Source organism: Lactuca virosa, chromosome 4, assembly GCF_052849685.1.
Source record: "Lactuca virosa cultivar CGN04683 chromosome 4, Lactuca_virosa_CGN04683_v6, whole genome shotgun sequence".
Taxonomy (NCBI): Eukaryota; Viridiplantae; Streptophyta; class Magnoliopsida; order Asterales; family Asteraceae; genus Lactuca; species Lactuca virosa.
In genome coordinates, this window is record NC_136429.1 from 344,348,687 (window position 1) to 344,368,117 (window position 19,431).

Genomic DNA, 19,431 nt, shown 5'->3' on the forward strand with positions numbered 1-19,431 from the left:
ACAATTTGGTATCTGTGACAACCCGAAAAATTTTAATTTTTGCCAGGTAAAGCTCCGCCAGCCAACTCGACTGAGTGTCAAACTCATTTCTGCTATCATTTAGCCTTGTTTACAGTTCATTTAAAGGTCCAAAGGTCAGTACATTCAAGCATTGAACATAGGAATGGATCGCGTACACTTCTAGCATCAAAATCGGGCCTTACACTCCAACACAAGGAGTGTACGGCCGCACACATGGGTGTGAGGCCACACACCCCTCTTCTGGCAGCACACTCACGTGTATAAAGGGAATACTCAGCCTCCTTTAATCCTTTTTCACCCTCCCAAGCTTAGAACTCAATTTTGCTCTCAACTACCATCCGATTTTCAGCCTAAATCTTCAAGAATGTAATTGTTCTTCCTTTGGTTTGTTGTTAATCTTCGTAAACTAGTTACAACCTTTGATTTCATCCATTTGAAATCGTGTTTTGGCTAGATCTTCAAATCTTCATCCATTTCACCAAGAACACCAAGAACACACACTTGTTCTTGGCGATTTTGGACCTTCTCGAGCTTCCGGATCGTAAGTACTCTTTCGTTAAGCTTAGAACTTGTTAAGAACACTTGTTTAAAGCCTTGAAACTGCCCAGAACTCAAGAACATATGGTGTGTGTGGCCGCACACACAGTTGTGGCCGTACACCCCTCAAACACCCCTCAAAAACCCCTCAAAACACCCTTCAAACACCCCTTAAGGCTTCCATATTGTAGGTACCATTCCCTAAGCTTGTTACTTACTATATATATGCCTTAGAAAACGTCCAAACCATGTTCATCAAGGAGTGTGCGGCCGCACACAATCCATATGGCCGTACACCCCTTTGTTTAGTGCTTAAGGACCTCCAAAGTGCCTTTCTAGCTTCAACACTTGATGAGCATCAGTCCTACAAGCCTCCCTACCATTTGGAAAACGTTTTGTGCACTCTTTACCATGAGTGTGCGGCCGCACACTCCCCTGGCCGCACACCCATCAATATGGCCGTACACTCCCATTTAGTGAATCACATGTGATTCCAACACTTTGGTAAAGTGTTTCCTAGGCCCGTAAGGTGTTTCCTTGCATTTGGTTGCTTATAAACACTATATTTATGTCAATATATGTCATTTAGGACTTATTGTGTCTCGGGACTTCATTCGTGGAACTTCTCATCCTTACGCGCGTATTCATTTGAATCACCCACATCAGGTGAGTTCATACCCCGTAATGAATCTTTTAACTGTTTTAAATGTTTTAAGGTGGGGGGGGGGGGGAATACAAGTTGAACACAATGATAATTGTGTAAATGTTTGTTATAAACATCTTTCAAAATGTTACTTATGTCATTTATAAGTTGTCAAAACATTTCAAAAACTCTTTTAAAGTTATGTTACTTTATAGTTATACAAAACTCTGTTTTTAAAGTACAAGCATAACTTAGTAGATAAATAAGTCTTTTCAATAACAGTCCAAGTAGAACATTAGTAAACTATAATAGGTATAGTTTAGGAGAATGCTATTCATTACTTCTAGTACAATGAAGCACACAAAGAGTCAGTTCATACATGAGTCAAACACACAGTGAAGAGAAACAAACAATACCATACAGAACATTCAGTGAAGAGAAACAAACAATACCATACAGAGAGAACACACAAGTATGAGAAACAAACAGAACGTACAATATACAGTACAAAACAAACAAGTTAGGTTGCTATAGCATGAGAACACACACACAGGATCTAATTATACCAATTGATCACTAACTCATTGTATTAAACAAAAGGTGATAGTTATATTAGGTATACATGATCATATAACAAATGTGAATTACACGGCTTGCAAGAATTTGCAGAGGTCGCGTTTGGTTCCCTTAATCTCTAGACAGGGAGAACGTATAGTAGGGGTTCTAGCCTTCACATTATGACAATAATAAAACAAACCTGTTTCTAGGTCATTAGTACATCCGCATGTCATTGTAAACGACAACTGTGTACTTACATTTCCCATTTCTTTCATAAAGTGACAGTACCACTTGGAAGTCAAACTCAAACTATTTTCGAGTTAAGATAGATATAAACTAGGGAAAACATACATTTTTACAAACGACAAACAGAACAGTCGAGTCTAGCACATATCGGTAGATGCCTTGGTAGAAGGCTAAGTTTAACAGAAGATGCCTTGGTGGAAGGCTACGTTTAAAAGAAAGGACCATAATGCTAGTCTTATGATTCCTTAATGTATACATCACAGGATATATATATATATACCAATAGGGTCCGACAGGTAATAGGATGTGTGCTCTCCGCTTCATTTCCTGTTCCTTGTTTGGTTGTGGGCTTGGAACGAATTCGCCCAATCTATTTTCTTTCCGATTCTATATATATGTATGCTTAGTATACATTAAGTCATCATAAGGGTACCAGGTATGGGTCAGGTTATAGGACACAGAGTCAAAGCACAGTTTTTCTAGTACAAAACATACTTTCCAAGATCAGTACTTTTGGTTTTCAAAACTAGAAACTTCCCAGTAAAGGGTTTAATCCATTTTATTAAACCAGTACAATTTAAAGGACCTTAGGTGAGTAAATCTATAATACCTTAGTTTATACACCATGTTTATATATGAAACTAATACCCAATAGGTAGTTGGATGTGTGCTTTCCGCCTTACTCCCTTTTCCTCGTTTGGTTGTGGGCTTAGGGCAGATTCACTCAATTAACTTTCTCTCTGATATTAGATTATATATAGCAGTATAAACTAAGCTATTATAAAAGTAGTCACTGTGGTCACCATTTTACTATAAGAAATATAGGTTTTCTTAAAGAACTTTTCATTAGATATAAAGGAACCATTACAATTAACTCCATGAGTAACAAGTGACTACACCAGGGTTATATAGGACGATGATCTAACAACCAATGGGATGTGTGCTATCCGCCTTAATTTCTGTTCCTCGTTTGGTTGTGAGCTTGGGGCAGATGTGCACAATCGATTGTTTGTTTACTCTGAGTCTTATATAACTTGTACCCACTTAGTACCCATAGAAAGGGTTGTAGTGACATTTTACTTAAACTTCCATCAAAGTAGGAAATATAGGATTTTCTAGAGGAACAGGCGAACTTTTCAAAACGGAACTTACAACTTACAACATTTTACAACTACATGTTTCAACTACACTTTCAACACCATTTTACATCTACATTTTCAACAACACTTTACAACTTACTCACATCACTAAAATCTTATGAACTCACCAGCTTAATTGCTGATCAACTCTTTCAAATAACTTGTATTCTCAGGAGACTATTAGACAGGTGCTCGTGCTGGGAATTCAGAAGATGGAGCATTATAGCTTCAGGTCTTGTTTTGTTATTTGTTTATGAATTCTATGTTTTGTGAACACACACATTGTAAACACTTTCTTTCGAAATGAAATGGTTGTTCATTACTTGCTTACCATATACATATCTCGTGATACTAAACATGACGTCCTCCACCCCTGAACGATTCCGCCGTTCCGGTTTTGGGGTGTGACAGATTGGTATCAGAGCATTGTTTATAGTGAGCTAAGTATATCAACCGATAAAAGATATACAACTATAAATACAATGGGGCTTAAGTGCTCTGGATAATGATATATTTTTAGAGTATAACTACAAGTTATAAAAATATACCTACTTGCTTATACATGTACATAATAGAACTAGTGTCACGAGGAGAACAGAACTAAAGTATTTAAAGGTTGGGCACTGTCGTCAACCCGAACAGTTATGTAATCATAGCTAGGATCAATATAGCATGATCAACTATATTCATTCGAGATGTGACCGACATGTGTTTGGGAAGGATGTGGTGTTGCAACAGTGTTAAAATTTACCTGAACACCAGTCAAGAGAACGCCAGAACAAGTACATTTAGAGTTAGAATACTATAGGAGTATTCTATGATACGATAACGCGATAACGAGTTTAGAACATACCAAGTACGTTACGTTGAAATACTATAGGAGTATTTTAGTCCATATAAATAACTTATGTGATAACTTAAAAGACCCTTACGGATAGGTCTATAATCTTGCAATGTATATTCCTAAAGTTTTATGTATAATTAAGATCTTATAGACTTAGAATCTGTGGTCTACGCTTCGCTATCCATTCCTCTTAAGGGTGTAGTTTTGGATTAGGACCACTTATTCGAAGGTCTATTTAATCCTCAACTATATACAAACTTGTATACATTGTACAATTATAGGAGGACTCCGTAAGGATCACCCCATAAAGTTACCTTAAAGCTCATAGATTCTTTAGTCACTTTCATTCTCGCACGACAAGCCTAGATAGATGTAACCACTTCCTCATAGTAGACAACAGAAGAGTCCAGGAGGAACAAGAACATGTTCATGAGAAGTTTTCAAAGAGGGATCAGCCGAGGTAACCAAAATGTCTTACACGTCACACTATTAAATAATAATCTTGTTAAATGAGCGAGTGGAAACACTGCTCACATTATATGTTAAGATTATTTTCTTACATACAGTTGGTAACAGTTATTGAGGAAACAAATATTCATTCGAGGATAGTTATTTCAAATTCATAGAGTTTATTAGGTATAGACTCTTTTATGAATTGTTTCTAGAACCCTGTGGAAGTCAGGACCCGATACATCTAGAACTAGGATAACCTTGTCTTTTCAGCTTTCGGCTTGTGTCCATTGCTTTAGACTTATTTTGTCTCCTCTTTGTATTCTTTTAGCAAAGATGCCTCCTCGCAGACCTATCAGACGCACTACTCCGATAACTCCAACGCCGCCTCCTACGCAAATCGATATGGCAGCTATAAACGCTGCAGTGGCTGCGGCTGTGGCAACAACCATGGCTCAATATCACTCCATCAATACCAGCGGAGGTGGAACGCCTACTGATTCTACTCAGGGTGAGGTCCCCGTGCGCTCGATAGAGTTCTCCTACAAGGACTTCACCAAATGCCAGCCATTGTCCTTTAATGGGACTTAAGGAATCATTGCCCTCTTGCAATGGTTCGAGAAAACAGAGTCGATCTTCGAAATCTGTTTGTGCCCAGAAGGAAGCAAAGTGAAGTTTGCTGCCTGCACCTTCTCTGGCAAGGCCCTAACATGGTGGAACAGCCATGTTAAGTCACTTACTCTATCAGTGGCTAACTCATTAGGTTGGGAAAACCTAAAAGAGTTAATGCGGGAGGAATACTGCCCGTTAGGAGAAATTCAAAAACTAGAACGAGAGTTGTGGGATCTCACTATGGTCGGCTCATACATAGTGACCTACACTGACCGGTTCAGCGAGCTAGCAGCTCTATGCCCCGGGATGGTTACCCCGGAGAGCAAGAAGATAGAAAGATACATTTGGGGTCTGACTGCTCCGACCCAAGGAAATGTGTTATATTCTAACCCAACCACGTTCGATAGTGCTAAATGCCTGGCTCAGCGACTCATCGACCACGGAGTCCGCCATGGTGTAAAAGCCCCTATTCCCGAGCCACCGAGGGAAGAGGACTATAATCAGAATTCGGGAAACAAGAGGAAGAAGAAGCGAACAACACAGGACACCCCATAAGAACAACGAGCGAGTACTATATACGCCGCTACAACGCCTACTGCTTCAGCACCTGCCAGTCGCTATGCTGGAACCCTCCCGAAGTGTGGAAAGTGCAACTTTCACCACACTGGAGTATGCCGGGAAAAGCAGTGTCTGAACTGCCACAGAAAGGGACACACAGTCCGTTTCTGCAGGGCACCGGCTCAACCGATCTCCCAAGTCCCCGGAGCTGACGAAAACCAAGCCTGCTATGGCTGTGGTGAGGATGGACATTTTCAGAGGGACTGCCCGATAGTAAAGAACTCAGGCGCGGATGGACACATTCTGATGATCACTGCAGGAGAATCTACCCCGGAGTCGTCGACGAGTAGCGATACGTTTTCTAAATAGTAATTACTTTTAAAATTAATTTATATTCATATAAGATTAAAATTTGGGGATAACACCTAAAAGTAATTATAATAACTCACATGTTAAAATAGGTCACAGTATTCAAGAGAACTAAAAGATCCGTTTAGAGAAGTTGTTATGGCTTACCATATACATCAGGGTTGTAAACAACTAAGATGTTGCAGACTTAGAGTGAGTGACTCCGCTTAGGTCCCCATTCCTTAATTGGTTGAGAATTTGAGTCAGAGTGACTCAGTCGACTGCCTGGTTCATCTTAAATATTCATAACTTGTATATGGCGGGCGATTGTAGTGGTACCAAGGAGGATCATGATATAAAGTATCCCCACCGGTTATTAGAGCACTTTCGTTTGTATGTATGCGCACATAGCGATACGATACGTAGGAGTGTTAACTTCAAGAGAAAACAGGAAACACGGGAACATTTACAAAGGGTACATTGCCGAACATACTAGGAGTACAATATCGATCATACAAGGGATACATCATCGTATATCAAACGTTTCTTTCATTTGACCAAAACTTTGTTCAGTAAAGAGTCCGTTACTATCTTTCGTCATGAGTTGGCGTGGTCCTCACCTTACTGAGTTCATATGTTTCTATCGCCTCGATCGGCAAGTTCTCGAAACTTTGGTCATTAGTATCGAAGGTCCGACCTAAACCTCAGTTTTATCTTTCGTATTCTAAACCCCCGAAGTACTCGTATGAAGAGTACGTTGTCCTCCGAAGCCTTATCGTCAGATGTCCGCAGACCATCACGAAATACCACTCGTCCAGCAGACCAAGTTCCAGCACAGAGGCTATGGACGAATACAGCCCACCTATCACTATTCAGTGTATACGCGAGGGTGGTATATGATTATGATTACGCAGATTTAGTATGTGTGTTTTCGCCATATCTCCTGTTCCTTGTTTGGTTGTGGACCTGGGGCAGAGTCGCACATCCGACCGCCTTACTAATCCTAATTATATACGACTTGTATACATGAGGTAATGATGGATGGACCGAGTACGAATCCTATCAGGAACACCAGGGAAAAGTTGCCAGGTCTACGAGTAGGTATTCTGCCAATCCGAGGAGCGCAACCCCAGTAGTACGGCTAAGAAAGCTAATTTCGGGACGAAATTCCATCTAACGGGGGGATGATGTGACAACCCGAAAAATTTTAATTTTTGCCTGGTAAAGCTCCGCCAGCCAACTCGACTGAGTGTCAAACTCATTTCTGCTGTCATTTAGCCTTGTTTAGAGTTCATTTAAAGGTCCAAAGGTCAGTACATTCAAGCATTGAACATAGGAATGGATCGCGTACACTTCTAGTTCCAAAACCGGGCCTTACACTCCAACACAAGGAGTGTACGGCCGCACACATGGGTGTACAGCCGCACACCCCTCTTCTGGCAGCACACTCACGTGTATAAAGGGAATACTCAGCCTCCTTTAATCCCTTTTCACCCTCCCAAGCTTAGAACTCGATTTTGCTCTCAACTACCATCCGATTTTCAGCCTAAATCTTCAAGAATGTAAGTGTTCTTCCTTTGGTTTGTTGTTAATCTTCGTAAACTAGTTACAACCTTTGATTTCATCCATTTGAAATCGTGTTTTGGCTAGATCTTCAAATCTTCATCCATTTCACCAAGAACACACACTTGTTCTTGGCGATTTTGGACCTTCTCGAGCTTCCGGATCGTAAGTACTCTTTCGTTAAGCTTAGAACTTGTTAAGAACACTTGTTTAAAGCCTTGAAACTGCCCAGAACTCAAGAACATATGGTGTGTGTGGCCGCACACACAGTTGTGGCCGTACACCCCTCAAACACCCCTCAAACATCCCTCAAAACACCCTTCAAACACCCCTAAAGGCTTCCATATTGTAGGTACCATTCCCTAAGCTTGTTACTTACTAGATATGAGCCTTAGAAAACGTCCAAACCATGTTCATCAAGGAGTGTGCGGCCGCACACACTCTATATGGCCGTACACCCCTTTGTTTAGTGCTTAAGGGCCTCCAAAGTGCCTTTCTAGCTTCAACACTTGATGAGCATCAGTCCTACAAGCTTCCCTACCATTTGGAAAACGTTTTGTGCACTCTTTACCATGAGTGTGCGGCCGCACACTCCCCTGGCCGCACACCCATCAATATGGCTGTACACTCCCATTTAGTGAATCACATGTGATTCCAACACTTGGGTAAAGTGTTTCCTAGGCCCGTAAGGTGTTTCCTTGCATTTGGTTTCTTATAAACACTATATTTATGTCAATATATGCCAATATATGTCATTTAGGACTTATTGTGTCTCGGGACTTCATTCGTGGAACTTCTCATCCTTACGCGCGTATTCGTTTGAATCACCCACATCAGGTGAGTTCATACCCCGTAATGAATCTTTTAACTGTTTTAAATGTTTTAAGGGGGGGAATACAAGTTGAACACAATGATAATTGTGTAAATGTTTGTTATAAACATCTTTCAAAATGTTACTTATGTCATTTATAAGTTGTCAAAACATTTCAAAAACTCTTTTAAAGTTATGTTACTTTATAGTTATACAAAACTCTATTTTTAAAGTACAAGCATAACTTAGTAGATAAATGAGTCTTTTCAATAACAGTCCAAGTAGAACATTAGTAAACTATAATAGGTATAGTTTAGGAGAATGCTATTCATTACTTCTAGTACAATGAAGCACACAAAGAGTCAGTTTATACATGAGTCAAACACACAGTGAAGAGAAACAAACAATACCATACAGAACATTCAGTGAAGAGAAACAAACAATACCATACAGAGAGAACACACAATTATGAGAAACAAACAGAACGTACAATATACAGTACAAAACAAACAAGTTAGGTTGCTATAGCATGAGAACACAGATACATGATCTAATTATACCAATTGATCACTAACTCATTGTTTTAAACAAAAGGTGATAGTTATATTAGGTATACGTGATCATATAACAAATGTGAATTACACGGCTTGCAAGAATTTGCAGAGGTCGCGTTTGGTTCCCTTAATCTCTAGACAGGGAGAACGTATAGTAGGGGTTCTAGCCTTCACATTATGACCATAATAAAACAAACTTCTTTCTAGGTCATTAGTACATCCGCATGTCATTATAAACGACAACTGTGTACTTACATTTCCCATTTCTTTCATAAAGTGACAGTACCACTTGGAAGTCAAACTCAAACTATTTTCGAGTTAAGATAGTTATAAACTAGGGAAAACATACATTTTTACAAACGACAAACAGAACAGTCGAGTCTAGCACATATCGGTAGATGCCTTGGTAGAAGGCTACGTTTAACAGAAGATGCCTTGGTGGAAGGCTACATTTAAAAGAAAGGACCATAATGCTAGTCTTATGATTCCTTAATGTATACATCACAGGATATATATATATATACCAATAGGGTCCGACAGGTAATAGGATGTGTGTTGTCCGCTTCATTTCCTATTCCTTGTTTGGTTGTGGGCTTGGAACGAACTCGCCCAATCTATTTTCTATCTGATTCTATATATATGTATGCTTAGTATACATTAAGTCATCATAAGGGTACCAGGTATGGGTCAGGTTATAGGACACAGAGTCAAAGCACAGTTTTTCTAGTACAAAACATACTTTCCAAAATCAGTACTTTTGGTTTTCAAAACTAGAAACTTCCCAGTAAAGGGTTTAATCCATTTTATTAAACCAGTACAATTTAAAGGACCTTAGGTGAGTAACTCTATAATACCTTAGTTTATACACCATGTTTATATGTGAAACTAATACCCAATAGGTAGTTGGATGTGTGCTTTCCGCCTTACTCCCTTTTCCTCGTTTGGTTGTGGGCTTAGGGTAGATTCACTCAATTAACTTTCTCTCCGATTTTAGATTATATATAGCAGTATAAACTAAGCTATTATAAAAGTAGTCACTGTGGTCACCATTTTACTATAAGAAATATAGGTTTTCTTAAAGAACTTTTCATTAGATATAAAGGAACCATTACAATTAACTCCATGAGTAACAAGTGACTACACCAGGGTTATATAGGACGATGATCTAACAACCAATGGGATGTGTGCTATCCGCCTTAATTTCTGTTCCTCGTTTGGTTGTGAGCTTGGGGCAGATGCGCACAATCGATTGTTTGTTTACTCTGAGTCTTATATAACTTGTACCCACTTAGTACCCATAGAAAGGGTTGTAGTGACATGTTACTTAAACTTCCATCAAAGTAGGAAATATAGGATTTTCTAGAGGAACAGGCGAACTTTTCAAAACAGAACTTACAACTTACAACATTTTACAACTACATGTTTCAACTACACTTTCAACACCTTTTTACATCTACATTTTCAACAACACTTTACAACTTACTCACATCACTAAAATCTTATGAACTCACCAGCTTAATTGCTGATCAACTCTTTCAAATAACTTGTATTCTCAGGAGACTATTAGACAGGTGCTCGTGCTGGGAATTCAGAAGATGGAGCATTATAGTTTCAGGTCTTGTTTTGTTATTTGTTTATGAATTCTATGTTTTGTGAACACACACATTGTAAACACTTTCTTTCGAAATGAAATGGTTGTTCATTACTTGCTTACCATATACATATCTCGTGATACTAAACATGACATCCTCCACCCCTGAACGATTTCGCCGTTCCGGTTTTGGGGTGTGAAAGTATCAGTACTATGAATAGTGTATTAATATATAAACAAACTTCACATAGTTTTATTATTTATGAAACTACAACAAAGGACTTTACGAACCAGTAGGATCTAGAGGAATCTTATTGTTAATTCTATGGTTTCTTGGTTTATACGCCAGAGTTATATATAGATAATATCCGATAGGCAGTGGGATGGGTGCTTTCCGCTTTAGTTCTCGTTCCTTGTTTGGTTGTGGGCTTAGGGCAGGATCACTCAATTAACTGTCCGTTCAATCTTGGTGATATATAATTCGTATACACTAAGTAATCATAGGAGGAACCGATATGGGTCATACCAACACGTACCAGTATAACATACCTTTTTCTAGATCAGAACTTACAACTATGGGAAACATCTAGCAAAGCAGTTTTATCAAATAACTGAATAATAAGTTTACGAAACTAGTGTACATCAGCATTCAAACATTTTGGTCTTAGGGTTTAAGACTAATTCTTAAGTAAATTAAGTATGGTATTTTTACTTGAACTTTTCAGTTTTCGAACATTAGAGACAACAATTCACTTTTATGGAAAATATAGGATTTTCCAGGGTCAACATCATTTTACAAGCAAACTGTTACCATTTAACTTACGAACTATCCTTGTTAAATCTATGATTCCTTATACATCCAGGTTATATATGAAGAATATCCGATAGGCAGTGGAATGTGTGGTTTCCTCCTAATTTCCTGTTCCTTGTTTGGTTGTGGGCTTAGGGCAGATCCACACATTCAACTGTCCGTTTGACATTAGTTTATATATAACTAGTATAAATTAAGTGGTTATAGAAGGAACTGGAATCATTCATCACATCAGAAAATATAGGATTTTCTGGAGGAAAACATTTACATTTTCAAAGAACAAAGAACATACTTTCCAAAACAAAATACTTATGAACTCACCAACTTTAATGTTGACACTCTTTCAAAAACCACTTGTATTCTCAGGACATTAGTGGACAGGTACACGCACCGGGTTCCTACAAGACGGAGCATAGTAGCTTCAAGTCTTTACTTTGCTATTTACTTTTGGGGTTAATCATATGTGATTCGAATACAATGAAAATTTTTTATTATCAATACAATGTTTTTTGTTGCTTTGATTACTATTATTCAATTGTTGTGATACTGTACATGACGTCCTCCGCCCCCGAACGTTTCCGCCGTTCCGGTTTGGGGGTGTGACAGATTGGTATCAGGGCATTGTTTATAGTGAACTTAGTATATCAACCTATAAAATATATACAACTATAAATACAATGGGGCCAAAGTGCTCTGAATAAAAGTATAATTTTAAAATATAAGTATTCTTATATAAGTATGCATACATGCATATATACATACTAATAACAAGTATCACAAGAAGAACAAAACAGAAGTATTTAGATGTTGAACACTACAATCAAACCTAAGCAGTTATGTAATTATATCTGGGATAAATATAACCTGATCAACTATATTTATTTGAGATATGACCAAATGTGTTTGGGAGTGATAGTGGTGTTGCAACGAGTCTAAAACTTACCAACCCTATATACAAAGGATCTCTAGAACAAAACATAAAGTTAAAATACTAGAGGAGTATTTTATGGTACTATAAGATAACAACAAGTCTGAAAACTTACCAAGTCTATATACCAAGAAACTTCAGAAACAGTCATACAATTAAAATACTATAGGAGTATTTTAGGCACCATAACTAACTTACGTGAAAACTAAAAGACCCTTACTGGCAGGTCTCTAATTGAGAAGTGTATGCTTCAAGGGTTATATATAATTGAGATCTTATAGACTTAGAATTTGTGATCTTCGCTCTACTACCTGTTCCTTGTTTGGTTGTGGTTTTAGAGTAGGATCACCTATTCGAAGGTCTATTTGATCTTGGTTATATACAACTTTCATGCACTACGTGGTTATAGGAGGACCCAGTTTGGATCACCAAAAACTTCAAAAGAAATGTTTTACTTAATTTCATAAGATTCTTTAGACATTCCCATTCTCGCACGAGCAACCTAGATAGATATAGCCACTCCAATACAACAGTCAACAGAAGAGTCAAGAAAGGACAAGACAGGATACATAAGGAGGATTCCGAGAAGGGATCAGACGAGAAGTCAAGAACTAGAGAAATCACTGAGGACCTTTACCCGATCAGGAGCAGGCATGAGAGGCTCGCTCAAACGTTTGGAGTCCGACCTTCCATCATGAAGTGATGGAGATCGGTGATAGAACCTGAAGCATGAATTATTGAGAACAGGAACACCATAGTAAGGCCCATAGACAACAAACCAGGGCAATCATGACTAGGACAGAGAACAGAGGACACCACTCACGAGGTGTGTGAGGTGGTAGAGCACCTTATGCGTCACACTAATAATTAACCGATTAACATAACCTAGTGAGTCAGTGGTTATGCTACTCACATTATGTGTTAGGCTTATCGCCACTTCAGTAACAACTAGTAACAGTAAACTAGATCACAAAATTTCACTTAAAAGGTGATTAGTACTAAAAATTCATAAGTCTATTTTGCATAGACCTCTGTTATGAATTGCTTCAAGAGTCAGAACATGATACACTCAGAACTAAGATAACTTCGATTCAAATAACACTCGCCTTGTAACCACCACTAAAGACTTACTCTCGTTTCATCTTTTAAACTGTATAACATAAAGATACCTTCCCGTAGACCCATTGGGTGCGATCATACCAGCACTAATGCACCGGGTTCCATAAGAACTCCGTGGTTAAGTGTGCTTGAGAAAAAGTAGTACCAGGAGAGGTAAACTTAACACTCATCCGATACCTATTTCTACCCACTACCATAAACACATCATAGGGGTATAGGCCGAAACGTTAAGAACCGTACCACAAAGCATGAAATTTTTATGTGCATATAAATAGGTTAAGTACAACTAGAAACTGCTGGGTTTTGAGCATTCTAACACTCTTATGGTGTACATGCAACCCTATAAACATTGGATCTCTGTTTTCTCTATTATACATGCAAATATTAACTATTCCAAGGTTTCATCCTAACTAGCATATTATGAAGCACCTATACTACAAAGTTCTAGTTAGATGACATACCTTTTGATGTAGCTTGATGTCTTCAAGCTTTAAGAGCTTAGCCCCAATAGTGTGGAAGCCTCAAATGGAATCACAAATCACCAAAACACCTTGGAAGAACTTGAGAGAATATGTATGCACACTAAAATCGGCCCACTCTTATTTTCACACACTTGTGTCAATTTTGTGAGCCAAGGACCCCTTTATATATTATGGAGGATTAGGGTTACATCCATGTAAACCCTAATACCCATGACCTTTCATTTACATAGGATCCATGGGTTAAAAGCTCCATGGACCATCCATGAAAGCTTAGCCCAACCTAAATGAACTTGGCCCATTCCATATATATAAGAGTCCATATTTAATTAGTTCTTTTTGATCACTTAATTAATTCTAAATTAATTCTTGATCAATACTAATTAAATAATATGATTCCATATTAATATATTAGAACTTATAATATATTAATATAAATCATAAATATACTATTCTCAAACGACTATCCATATAAATTGTGCCGGTGAAGTGCAACCCAAATGGACCATGCCGGGTCGGGTCAAGTACATACCAAATATAGTTGTGGACTTAGACATTAATCCAACAGTCTCCCACTTGGATAAGTCTAAAACTATTATTGAGTATGACTTCAAAACCTAACTGGAAATCGTAGCTCTTAAAGCCGCTGTCGAACTCTGACCTTGTCAATGACTTGTCTATTAGATAAGGGATCATATATTCCTCCATTCTAGATATCATATGGACTGAGACATGGATTATAATCATTCTCTCTGTCCATTTGTTGTTTCCCGATTTTCGATTTATGATGACTGACTGATTGAACAAATCAAATCAGTCCTGGCTTGGCCAAGCACTCACATGTGTCATCGCTAAATCATCGAGGGGCCCACAGATATCGCTTTTATCCCGAAGGTAAAAGGAATGGATAAACTTTGACTCATATGGCTTGTTCTACTACTTGTTGAATCATACACAAAGGCACGTTTTATAACATCGAGTTACCAATGCGTTTTCGTGCAATCAATGTATAACCAACTCATAGTAACAACTCATATCTCTAGGTTTTAAGAATATAAGATATTATCGTCTCATGATCACTCGTGATAAAATCCATGAAGTGATTCAAATGAGCGCGGGTTGAATCCAATACTCAGAACTTATGAGCACTCATGAGTGTTGTAGCACCACTTTGTCCACCAACTTGGATCTCTACAAACCAACCCATGACAGTCTTGATTCATATCTACTTCCAACATATGACCGACTGTGGATGGTTTGAATAACTTAATCATTCAGGAAGAGCGACTTAGTTATTCTGGAAGTCAAAACATGCAAAGTGAAACACAAGAATAAATGAATCAAATATGGTATCAAACCCTATGAATATAAATAAACACTTTTATTTATAACCATACTGATTACTCATTATTCATTGTTTCGGTTTTATCAACTTTATACTTGAATTAAAAACACTAGTTGTCCGATGCTCCAAGCATGTACACTATGTTTTTCTTAAACAATAGCTTTGCCATACACCAAGTATGCACTCTATGTTTGTCTATGATCCTTACGTTGTGAAATAAACTAATTGAACATAATTTCAATGATTCTAATTTCACACTCCCAAATCCTTATCGAAAAATGTGAGAATTTCAAATTCCTATCATTTATCGAAATCTGTTTAGATTTTAAACTTATATGCACTGACCCTCCTGTAATGAATATGTACAAAGTCACAAAGACTTGTCAACAGTCATTATAAGGTATTCCAATGGAGATCAACTCCATGGAAACTAAGTCTCATATTCAAAGTACATTGCTTTGGACATGCTTCTTGCATTAAGTTTTCTAATCTTACACAGATAACTTCCACCTATGGAGACAACTCCATATTCTCATTTTGACTATCACTTCTGAATAAGAGATGCCTCTTTTCAGAATATGTCAATATGGTCCTTCCAAAATTAGCACTATACTTCCAACTGTCCCTGAGCAACCAATCTTTGGTAAACCTCAGATTGTCATCGACAATTGCTTAATCATTTTAGTCATGTCCAATTCTAGACCTTTTCCCTTCTTAATGCCTCTGGGCATTTGGAAAAATTTAGAAATGACAAATATTATAGCACATGCAATCGATCCTGTACCCAAAGCAAATGGTACACGATTCATGATGTCTCACATAAAGACATGATTCTAGACCAGTCTTTTGCTACAATATTTTTATTTGCCATGTTTTCAAAATTTGACTATGAAGAGGGATGCCGTAATCATAATCGAATTTTGAGAACGCAATATATAGAATTTCCTTAAGTTGAACCAATCCAACATGAAATTCATATATATATTCTTGACTAAAGATGATTAAGGTCTCAATCTAAGCCTTTAGAACTGAAATGAAGTACCTCTCCCTTAATTATAGCAAAACAACTTTTTCAATCCCTGCAGCCTCACGAATTGAAACTTTTGTTTTCTATAATTAACATTGCTAACTTGCAACACTAACAATAATTATCATGCTCCCACTTACATGATGATTATTAGCATAACACTTATGCTCCCACTAGCTTTGACATGTACTTAGAAATCAGCTGGACTTCTAGAAATCAATACTTTATTGACTTTCTTACCAAAGTTCAGATTTCTGATACGAGATGCTTTAATAAAACTTTATCAAAATCATACACCTTTCCTTAGATAGCATGCATGTGTGTCTAAACAATTTCAGAACTATGAAAAGTGTTGGATTAATTTCTAAGTCCTACGAAACTCGTTTCACATCATGCAATAGAATCATGTCTTTACATGGAAATAACCGACCAACCGACGAAACCCTAATTCTACATATAGACTCCGCGACATTCCAAGCCACCGTGACAGTTGTCATGGCGCAATTCAACCCTAACAACCCAAACGAAAATAGAAACAGTGTCGATAATTCAAACCGTAGTAACAACCAAGGAAACCAACAAGTGTCTACCTACAATGATACCCCAACCCACAAACCTAAGAGCAAGAAACGAAAGTTCTGGAACAAAAGGAGCGTAAGTTATCTCAAGGACTTGCTAAGAGACAACAACCTGTGGCAACCCCTATAGCCACAACATCTGCCGCTCCAATACCATCCAATCATTATGCTGGAACACTACCTAAGTGTAACAAGTGTAACTACCATCACAAGGGAGTCTACAGAGAGTTGCATTGTAATAGGTGCAACAAGAATGGGCATTCTGCTCGCTTTTGTAGGACTCCGGCCCGACACATCACTTCCACTACCAATGCTGGTACAAGCCAAGTATGCCATACCTGTGGTGAGACTGGGCATCTCAAGAGAGATTGCCCAACAGAGAGGAAAAATGCAGGTGTCGGAAGATTTTAACATTAGGACATGTCAAAACAACAAGGAACACTCCTGGGATTTTTGGTACGTCTCTAAACAATCATACTTGCAGCTTAAATTCTTACTAAGACTAGTATCAATTAAGAAGTAAACAATTTGCTTCCTCGTCCGAACAAAACACATCACTTATACTAAAACTAAGTACCCTACAGGTAAGCTGTGATGGCTTAATATATACCTTAGAGTCATACATAGTTAAGACTCTACAGGCTTAGAGTGAGTGATTCCGCTTTATTTCCTGTTTCTTGTTTGATTGTGGATCTAGGGTAGAGTTACTCAGTCGACGGTCTTCTCAATCTTCATTATATATGATTTGTATACACCAAGAGATTATAGAGGGACCTTGCAGGGATTGTATTATGAGATGTTCGCAGTAGAAATAAAAAGGATAAAACTGAAAGCACTAAAAAGTACACATAGAATGCACTATCGCTCTAACAAACACTTCTTCCTAATCGACTTAACACATGTTACAATAAGAAGTTCTGACGTTGTCATTAGAAATGAATTGGCTTGGTCCTCATCATACCTATTCCACGTGCTACCAAAGAGACCTTTCGTCTTAACCGACCGAATAACAAAACCCTCGTCACTCTTAACAACAAACCCGACATCTAACTTCAGAATCGTCTCTCACTTCAAACCTCCGAAGTACTCTTGCGAAGAGTATTATATCCTTCTGTAACCTTCCTAAAGTATCCCCAACAGACCTCCCCAGGAATACCACTCGTACAACAAGTCAAGTTCGAGCTCAGAGGCTAGAGACAGATACGGTTAATCTATCATTACTAAGTGTATACGCGAGAGTAGTATATAATTAAGATTCTACGGACTTAGGATGTGTGTTTCCGCCCTATCTCCCGTTCCTTGTCTGGTTGTGGACCTGGGGAAGAGTCGCACATCCGACCGTCTTATTAATTTTAATTATATACGACTTGTATACACGAGGTTATGATAGATAAACCAGATATGAGTCTTACCATGAACTTCAGGGAAAAAGCTGCCCAGGACTACGATGGGATATCCTACCAGTGGGATGAGCATAAACAGTAAGCCAAACCCACACACGTCCTACTGATCAGAACAACCGACCCAACAGTGAAGATCCGCTGGAACTTCAAGCGAGGATCTGAGTTCACTGGGGAACGAGAAGTTCAGAGAGAACTTAAGTACTACCCCTTTCCAAATTCCTAGCAGCCGCTCAGAATTTGAACTTCGGGACGAAAATCCCTCTAACGGGAAGATGATGTCACAACTCGAAATTTTTAACCTAGTAAAGTCCAAACCCTAACGTAGCACAAGTGAATCTACATTGCAACCCTTGTTGCATTGTATCCTCTATATCCTTTAGGGCTTGTTTATAAGGTTACAACTAAGCATGGTTTGTAAACTAAGTAATTTATGTGAGTATAAACTGATATAAGTCAAAGGTTAAAGGGGCTAAAACATAAATATATATCATATATTGGTGAATTCGGTCCATTTACTCTTGAAACAACGTGAATTCGGTATTTGGAATCTTTTCCAATTGTGTGTTCGATCTTAGCATCCAACAAATGAGGAATTCGGTGTTAGCATGACCGAATTCTCCCTAAAAATGGCCCATTAAGACCGATTTCTCCAAGGCCCAAATCCATTAAGACCCATTTCCTATATATATATATATATATATATATATATATATATATATATATATATATATATATATATATATATATATATATATATATATATATATATGTTTAACTGATTTCCCAATTCATTTCACACATTCCTCACCGAATTGTTACCAAATTTTCTCTCAATCTTTATCCGAGAACACCTTCACATCTTCATCCCATATTCATAAATCCCACCGAGTTCATCCACCGAGTTCATCAACCACATTCAAATCTTCAAATCTTCATCCCACCGAGTTCATCCATTTCCCCACCGAAAACTCCAATCCCACCGAACACACCCTTCCCCCTTTATTTCCAAACATTTCCAATTAAATTGTAAGTTCTCTTTATATAACTAAATTATTATTCAACCCATTATTTAAATTAATTAATTATTAATTTAAATACGACGACGAATACAATTATTTTTAGGATACGACCACTGTTACGTATTCTAACCCGAGGAGCATTCGCAATCACTTCGAGTCCGATCAAGCACGCGCACTAGAGGTGAGTTCATACCACTAGGTTTTCAATATTTTTCCATGTCTTTAAGGGGGCAATACAAGTACAACA